The sequence below is a fragment of the Nicotiana tabacum genome, chromosome 11 (genome assembly GCF_000715075.1).
Source record: "Nicotiana tabacum cultivar K326 chromosome 11, ASM71507v2, whole genome shotgun sequence".
Taxonomy (NCBI): domain Eukaryota; kingdom Viridiplantae; phylum Streptophyta; class Magnoliopsida; order Solanales; family Solanaceae; genus Nicotiana; species Nicotiana tabacum.
Window position 1 is genome coordinate 144,873,147 of NC_134090.1, and position 8,199 is coordinate 144,881,345.

At 35.6% G+C, this 8,199-nt stretch overlaps 1 pseudogene; it reads right to left on the minus strand.

Moving 5' to 3' along the window:
* LOC107806843 (cytochrome P450 71AU50-like) overlaps positions 1 to 7,177 on the minus strand; it is a 30,593-nt pseudogene extending 23,416 nt beyond the window's left edge.
* Between the last annotated feature and the right edge of the window lie 1,022 nt (positions 7,178 to 8,199).

Genomic DNA, 8,199 nt, shown 5'->3' on the forward strand with positions numbered 1-8,199 from the left:
GACTCCCTCCGGGTAGGAAGAGGAGTAGCCATCCAATTGTTGATATTTGCCCTAGGCCCCACAAACTGTACATCTAGCCTACTGGACCCTTCTCTAGCTTCTATCATGTTGACATTGGCGAACAGCCTTTCCAAGCCCTCATTCAAATCTCCATCTGGACCAATCAGTGGTCCGAGAACTTTCGTGACCGACAACTTTCTGATACCTGCTCTGACAAATGATCTGGATAGGCGCGGGATTGGCTTGGGAAGGACCCAGACTCTTTTCTTCAACTTGCGGGCCTGTCTCACATCCGCCGCTATAGGCTTGAACCCCAACCCAAAGGTCTACAGATTTTTGGGCAAAGAAACCGGCTGAACAATACCCTGAAGATCAACCCCTAAACCTTTGCTTGGCACAAACCCGTTCTTCAACATCTCCGAGGCTACCATGACAGTTGTAGCTGCTATTTTGGGAAGTGGGATGCTTTCACCTTCGGGAACTTTGTCCACTAAAACCGTATCGAAAACCTGGTAGACCCACAATCCCTTGTCATCATCAGTTTCTATGAAGGGTACGATGGCATCCCTTATGGCGCTTGCATTGTCTTCCCCATGTACTACGATCTCTTGTCTATCCCATTCGAATTTGACCATCTGATGTAATGTAGAAGGCACTGCTTTGGCAGCGTGGATCCAGGGTCGCCCCAACAGAATATTATATGACACTGCCACGTCTAACACTTAAAACTCTATGGTGAACTCAACTGGACCAATTGTTAATTCAAGCATGATGTCACCCACTGTGTCTGTACCACCACCATCAAACCCTCAAACATAGATATTGTTCTTGTGAATTCTGTCACCATCGACCTTCAGTTTGTTCAATGTGGTCAAAGGATAAATATTGGCACTAGACTCATTATCAATCAGTACTCGAGTGACTACCGAGTCTTCGCACTTCACGGTCAAATAAAGGGCTCTATTATGTTCTGTACTCTCCACGGGCAACTCGTCGTCTGAAAAAGTGACCCTGTTGACCTCGAAAATCTTGTTTGCTATTTTCTCCAGATGGTTCACGGACATCTTATCCGGAACATGGGCTTCGTTCAGAATTTTCATCAATACCCGGCGGTGCTCATCTGAATGGATCAATAACGATAACAATGAGATCTGTGCCGGGGTCTTCCTCAACTGCTCCACAATGGAGTAATTTTGCGCCTTCATTTTCTTTAAAAATTCTTCCGCCTCTTCCTTAGTAACTGGATTCTTTGTCGCTACTGGATTGGCCCTTCTTAACTCTGCGGGAGCAAAACACCTTCCCGAACGAGTTAACCCTGTGCCTCACATATTTCCTCAACCCCCAAATAATCGCTCTACAATGTTTCTGCAAGAAGAATGCAAATAATTGAACATTTCTTTATGTCCATTTGGTGCTCGCAATTGTCGTGTCGCACCTTGAGGAAATTCTGCAAGGTGGTATCTCACATTATCCCCTTTATATGGAGCCATATATCCCTTTATGTGTGAATATCCTGCATCAACAAGATAATATTTGTCCCCAGATGGATGTGAAAAATTCAGCTCGGGTCTATGAAGTGTCTCACAAAATATACAGTTATCATGAGGTGCTCCTTCCTACCCAGCCCATGCAAATGTAAAACACATATTAAAGTCGACAATAGCAAGAATATTTTGAGTAGGATAACCTTTACGCCCAATATATGGTATCTCTTGACCTTGAGGCAATCTTGCTTTCACATGTGTGCCATCAAGTACTCCAATACAATCCTAAAAATATATACATGCATAAACTAAATATAAGTTTACACTAGATAATTTTTTGAGTTAAAATGTAAAAAATATAATAGTGTAATTAAGTATGTCACTTACTTTAAAGAAAGTGAGATATCGTTGATTACATGGCTTCTGATCTCCCGCACCATTATTATAACTTGGATGTGGTTGAATTATGTCTCTTGCAAGCTTACCAATAGCCTTTAGAACACTATGAAAATGCCTATGAATTGTTTCTCCTGAATGTTAAAAAATCTCTTGTACCAATCGATTTCCGGCACCATGTGCACAAATCATCAAGAACATCCCTAACTCCTTATAGACAGACATTCCACGCGTGGGTTTAAGACCATATTTATCAGTTAGATCTTTGCTTAAATCAAGAAATACTTACTTCCTCAATCTAAAATTTTCATAACACCGAGTCTCATTTCCATGTAATATCTCTTGGATAAATATATTCCCAGTGCGTTTAAATGTACGAAATTGTTCCTTGCAAATGTATTTCTCATAATATATCAATATACTCTTACATGCTATTCGACATAGTGCCATCCGGTTCTTATTTTCTTGAGTTTCCTCTTCTTCATTTTCGTCATTTAACAAGTCATTGTTCCAGCACTCCATTAAACTGAAATGAAACAAACATACAAACTGTTACGAATTAAAAATGACAAATGCTAACTTCAAAGTTGATAGTAGTCATCTATTAAAATAAAACACGTAATGTCTAAACAAGAAAAGATTAAATCACCATTATGTCTAAACAGGAAATAAAATATTAAGAAAATATAACCTTCTGCACATACTTTAAAGGGCAAGTTAAAATGTCTAATGCTAATGTAATATGGGTAAGGCATCATCAACAACTTCTGAGATTGGATTAGATGGATTATTTGGCACGAAGGATCGTCGGTGGTTGTACTCCAACCAAGATTTCCTAGCTTCATCAGTGGACAACTTTAAAAATGCATGTCGCATCTCTTTCTGTGTCAACAAGTTCACAGCACAATTAAAAATATCACTCCCCCCAAGAATACCAGAAATATTTTCTAAAATGTCCATGCACTTCTCAATGGTGGACTCTAAAGATTTAGATGTGTTGTCATTAGATATGAACTCAACTAGGGAGTGTATCTCCTCCTTTAGCAATAATGAATTATTTTTTGTCTTGTACTTTTTCACTTGACTGCTACTGCCACTGCCATCTATTGACTTTCGCTTTTTAAGCGATGGCTCAGGAAACGTAATTGAATCCATATTCTGCAAGTCATGACTTTCATCGCTTCTTTCATCATTCCATTGTTCTATGTCATTATCATAAACATCATTTGTTCCATCATCATCTTGATCTAACCCAACTTCCGACTCTTGTTCTTGATTTGCTGCACGTGCTCTCTCTCCGGTGGCAATAATATCAGTAAATAAAGCATCGTAACGAAACCATATCAACGAAAGGTTTTTGTTCCTAAATTTTTTGTATTTAGAATTCTCCTGTAAAAAGAATTTAAAATTACTCTAAGCAAACAAATAAAACTAACAATTAAAATAGATATGAAATAATTATAGAAAAGGGCAAGCAATGTACCTTAATTTTTTGCTCCCACCAATCATCATCTGCAATAATTATTTTTCTTGTGGGATCCCATCCTAAACCTGTCTCACCTCTCATCAACTGCTTAAAAAGAGTCCACTATGCTTTCATGTGATCCCAATGGTTTTTCATTTGTTTTTTAGTATATTCTCGCCCCGTCTTCTTATTGAACTCATTTACCATATTCTTCCATCCATCTTTAGACAAGTAAGTGTTTGGCCTATTTCCTTTTCTAACTTCTTGCTCACACAATTCAATAAATTTAATATGTTTATATTTGTCCCACTTAGCATTATGCCGTTCCCCCATAATTGAATGTTAACAATCTGAAGAGATTACAAGATTTAGCTATAAATATACACATATAATAATATTTATGCACAACTGAAAATAAACAAAGTTCAAAAGAACGCCTTCTTATTTTTTTATGTCCCATAATTTGCGAAGCTAAAGAAACTAACCGTTAAAGTAACAGTTAGTAATAAAAGAAACATGGTGTCATTATTTCACCAGATGTGCACAGGTTAAATAGTAGGACTCCAAAATTCTGCATATAAAATTTGCTCAAAATAGTCCTCACATGTAGCCCAATAAATCACTTAGTGTCTATTGACAGTGATACCTCTAATCTCCTTATATATTCTTTCTTCACCAACCTTAATTTTCTTGAGGCCATTCTACACCCCCTAGTGTTTGCATACAGATCTTTGGATGCAAACATGTATACTACAACTGGATGCTTTTGGCCTAACAAGGACAATATGAAAAATGAGGAAAGCATAAGACATCTGCACGGATGCAACAATTCTGAGAAAACCAATCTCACAGATGCAACAATGCCAAGAGAATTAATAATCAGTGTTCTGCTAAGATTGACAATGCAGAGGAGGAGCAGATTTTAGTAAGGAAATGGGGGCACATACGATGCATTAACGAACAAAAACACATGGCAGCACATTGATACAATACATCACGTCAAAACTGTGTCAAGACAATGCCATATACTCCGAATTCAATGGGTGGTATTAGCACCAAGTGCTCATTCACTTGAAGGAACAATTATGGTATGCACAAGCATGGATTTGAAAGATAATATGAAAAGGAAAAGGCAATGTAGTGTGGTAATCTTAATTGATGATACTACAACCAAGGGAAGAGCACAACCCAGAACTTTCACAGCAACATACATGAGAGGTTTTGCACTAAAATGGGCACATCAAAAGGAAGGACTACATGACTGGGAATGGATTGAAAACTCACCCGAAGAAGAGACGAGAAAAAAAAATTGGCCTTTGCTTCTCTGACTTAAATAAATAGCGAGCCAATAAGAAAATATATCATATAGATTTTGAGATCAGTAAAAGTCACTGGCACACACTTTTCCTTTCATTAAAGAGTGTAAAGAGAGTGATTAAACGAAGAGCCCTAAAGGGGACAACACTTCAAATCTGGAGCATATTTACAGAAAAACAGTAAAAGTGAGTTTAATGAACAAACGAGAGCAAAATATTGAGTTGGGAAACATAGCAATCACTCTTGAAACAAAGTAGCCATAAATATTACTGTCAATATCCAGTAGCATTAACACAACAATCATAATCAGTACTGTTGAAACAAAGCAGTCTTAAGAAGACAAGTGAATTTCGTTACCACAAGATATTTATGATAGTTGCAGAGGCACGGCTGGAGAGAGCTTTCCTTCAACAATGAGAGCGCGAGAATCAGAGTCAACCAATGGACAACCCACGAGCAGAGGAGAACGAAATTAGGGAATTCCGCGTAGCAGAGGAAGCAATAAGATCAACCCCTCTACTGTTTATAGAGAGAAGGCAACATCTGTTTATAGAGGCATGGCTGGAAGGTAACGTCTCTTTATAGGTTTTGAAGAGTTAAACTATACTTTTGTTTTAAAAAGAAGTATTTTAGGGATAAAATAGTAAGTGTTTTGGTCAAATCTAAAGTGCTTATAAGCTGAAATTTGATAAGTTGGGAGAGACCAACTTATGACTTTTGGCTTATTTTTGGCTTATAAGTACTTAACTTATAAACACTTTTAATTTTATCAAACGCGTAGATAAGCCAAAAAATGCTTATAAGCTAGTTTGACCTGCTTATAAGCTTAGCCAAACACCATCTATTTAGCCAAACACAAACTACTTTTTACCAAAAGCACTTTTTTTAAAAGTACTTTTGAGAAAAGCACTTCTCAAAATAAGCTCATTTTAGAAGCTTGGCCAAACGGGCTATTAGTTTATTTGTAAAAACTTCAGCACTAAAAGCTGAAGTTTTTTTTGTCCTGGATTCATTAGTTTTGTCATAAAACTTTTCAAAAACTTTAGCAGAAGATGCTGAAGTTATTTAATTCATTTGTAAAAACTTCAGCACTATATAAGCTGAAGTTTTTGAAAAAGCTTTCTAACATACTAGATAAATAACCAAATTGTCAACAGTATGTAAATCATAAATTTTGGAAACAATAAACGTGAAAAAACAGAATTATCATTGTATACTAACTTACGTACGTGGAAATATTCACAAATTATTGTCTACTAACTTACGTAATTATTTATAATTTGTTTTAAAATAATCTGATAAACATATTTATGGCCATGAAGTGAAGTTTCATAGCAGCACCAACAGAAGAAGAAGAAGAAGAAGAAGAAGAAGAAGAAGAAGAAGAAGAAGAAGAAGAAGAAGAAAACGAAGGAGGAGAAGGAAGAGGAGAAAGGGGGCTGTAGTTGTTTAAAAAGTGGGTACAAGTTAAAACCTTTTTAAAAAATGGGTATAGATTAAATGGGGACGACCAAATAGGGTGCCCCGTGCAATTTTTACATTTTTTCCTCCTAAACAGGAAAAACCACGTACGTGAACTATATACAGTTTAAGGAGAACAGAAAATGAATAAGTACATATACTGAACTCTAATGAATATTACCAGCAAAACAGCTTTGACATGACAACGATCGAACTCGAATTCAGCTTTTCCAGATTGCATAATTCCCATCAGTGTATCAGCAATATTACTAGTTTGCTTCTTCTCATCAGTGGATAAATGAACATGTTCGTCAATAACATTCTCCAAAAACTCATCACAACCCTTAGCTACTTGTTTCATTCGACGAGCCAATCCCTGGAGATCAAGAAAACGAAGAAAAGGAAATAATTCAGCAAGATTTGGCCTTGCTGCTATATGCGATGTCTCTTGAATCACACCTTTGAAACCCTTATTATCCTCATCGATATTATACTTTTTCCCAAATACCATAAGACAAGCCATATTGGCGCTAAGATATGCAACTTTAGCACTAATATCAACTTCATCTTGATTCAATGCTGCCTTTTTATGGAAATTGATAAGAATTTCAAGCTCTTGTTTCCTCATAGGTTGAAATGAATTGAACTTGACACTGCTTAGCAATTGTAGAGTGCATAATTTACGCTTGTTTCTCCAATATGGACCATACTTGGCCATGATCACATTTCTTTGATTATAAAAAATATAATGACAAGCTGCATTATATGGTCTACTAGCAAAAATTAGGTCATGGTTTTTCAAGAAATGTTCTGCAGCATGAGGAGAGGAAGCAACTATAGTAGGAACAAGACCAAAGCGGATGGTCATTATAGGACCATATTTCTTGGCTATTTTATAAAGATCTTGGTGAAGATTTTCACCTATCATGTGTAGATTTCCATTAAGTGGAAGCCCTGATCTTGGCCTCGGGGGAAGTTTCTTCTTCAACTTGAACATTTTCTGCAGAAGAAAAGGCAGTGCAACTAACGCAAGAGCTAGCCAGATAGAAGCCATGGAGGAAAATTAATGATTGTGGAAAATAAGGAAAATAATGGTAGTACTAAGTTCTTTTTAAAAGCAGACAAATGATTGTTGAAATGGAATAAAAGACTCTCACGACGAATGCAAAGAAAGAAAGAAGAAGAAACAATAACTACTACTTGCTCGTCTTAGTTGATGTGATATGTTTGACGGGACACAAAATAAAATAAAAAATTGAAACTTGTGGTCTAAAATAAGTTATAAATATTCGTGTGACTATAAATCATATCATTAAAGTTATATTATTACTAAAACTAAAAAGTATAATTCTTTTTCAGATCGACTAAAAAGGAAAGAATATGACATGTTTATGTAGAATTATTAAGTTATTTATGGAAGTACACAAATAATTGAAAGAAGGAAGAAAAACAATACTACTACTAATAAAGACTTTGTAGTAGTAAACTTATTATATTAGTAATAATACGTAGTTTTCATTTTTGTTTCTTCTTTTTTTTGGTCGTAAGATCCGGGACTTTCCTTCATTTCCATTTGTCTACTTCCAAAACAACTTATTACTTCTGTAAGAAAACATTTCGGCTAGAATGTAATAATTTGGCTGGAGTTAACAAATGGTAGTATTCTAAATGATACTCCTAGAGACAATGTAACGACTTTATTAGATTAATATTATTTTATTATTACCAAAAAAATTATTGTTACACTTCTACCAAATAAATGTAGATTGGCAATATGCATTCTCAGTTATGGAGGCGGTTATAATTAATAAGTTATGAGTTCATTCGAATTCTATAATTTTAATTTAAACTATGTATTTAATTTCAAATTCAGTAAATTGAATGAGTTTTTGTAGAATTCGAAATTAATACACTACATCTGAAATTCTAAGTAAATTAAGGTCCGCTACATGAATCTTAACTAATTACTTTGTTTTGTATTCATCCACAATAAAAGAAAAAGATAATAAATGAAAATTACTACTCCCTCTGTTTCAGTTTATGTGAACCTATTTCCTTTTTGGTCTGTTCCAAAAA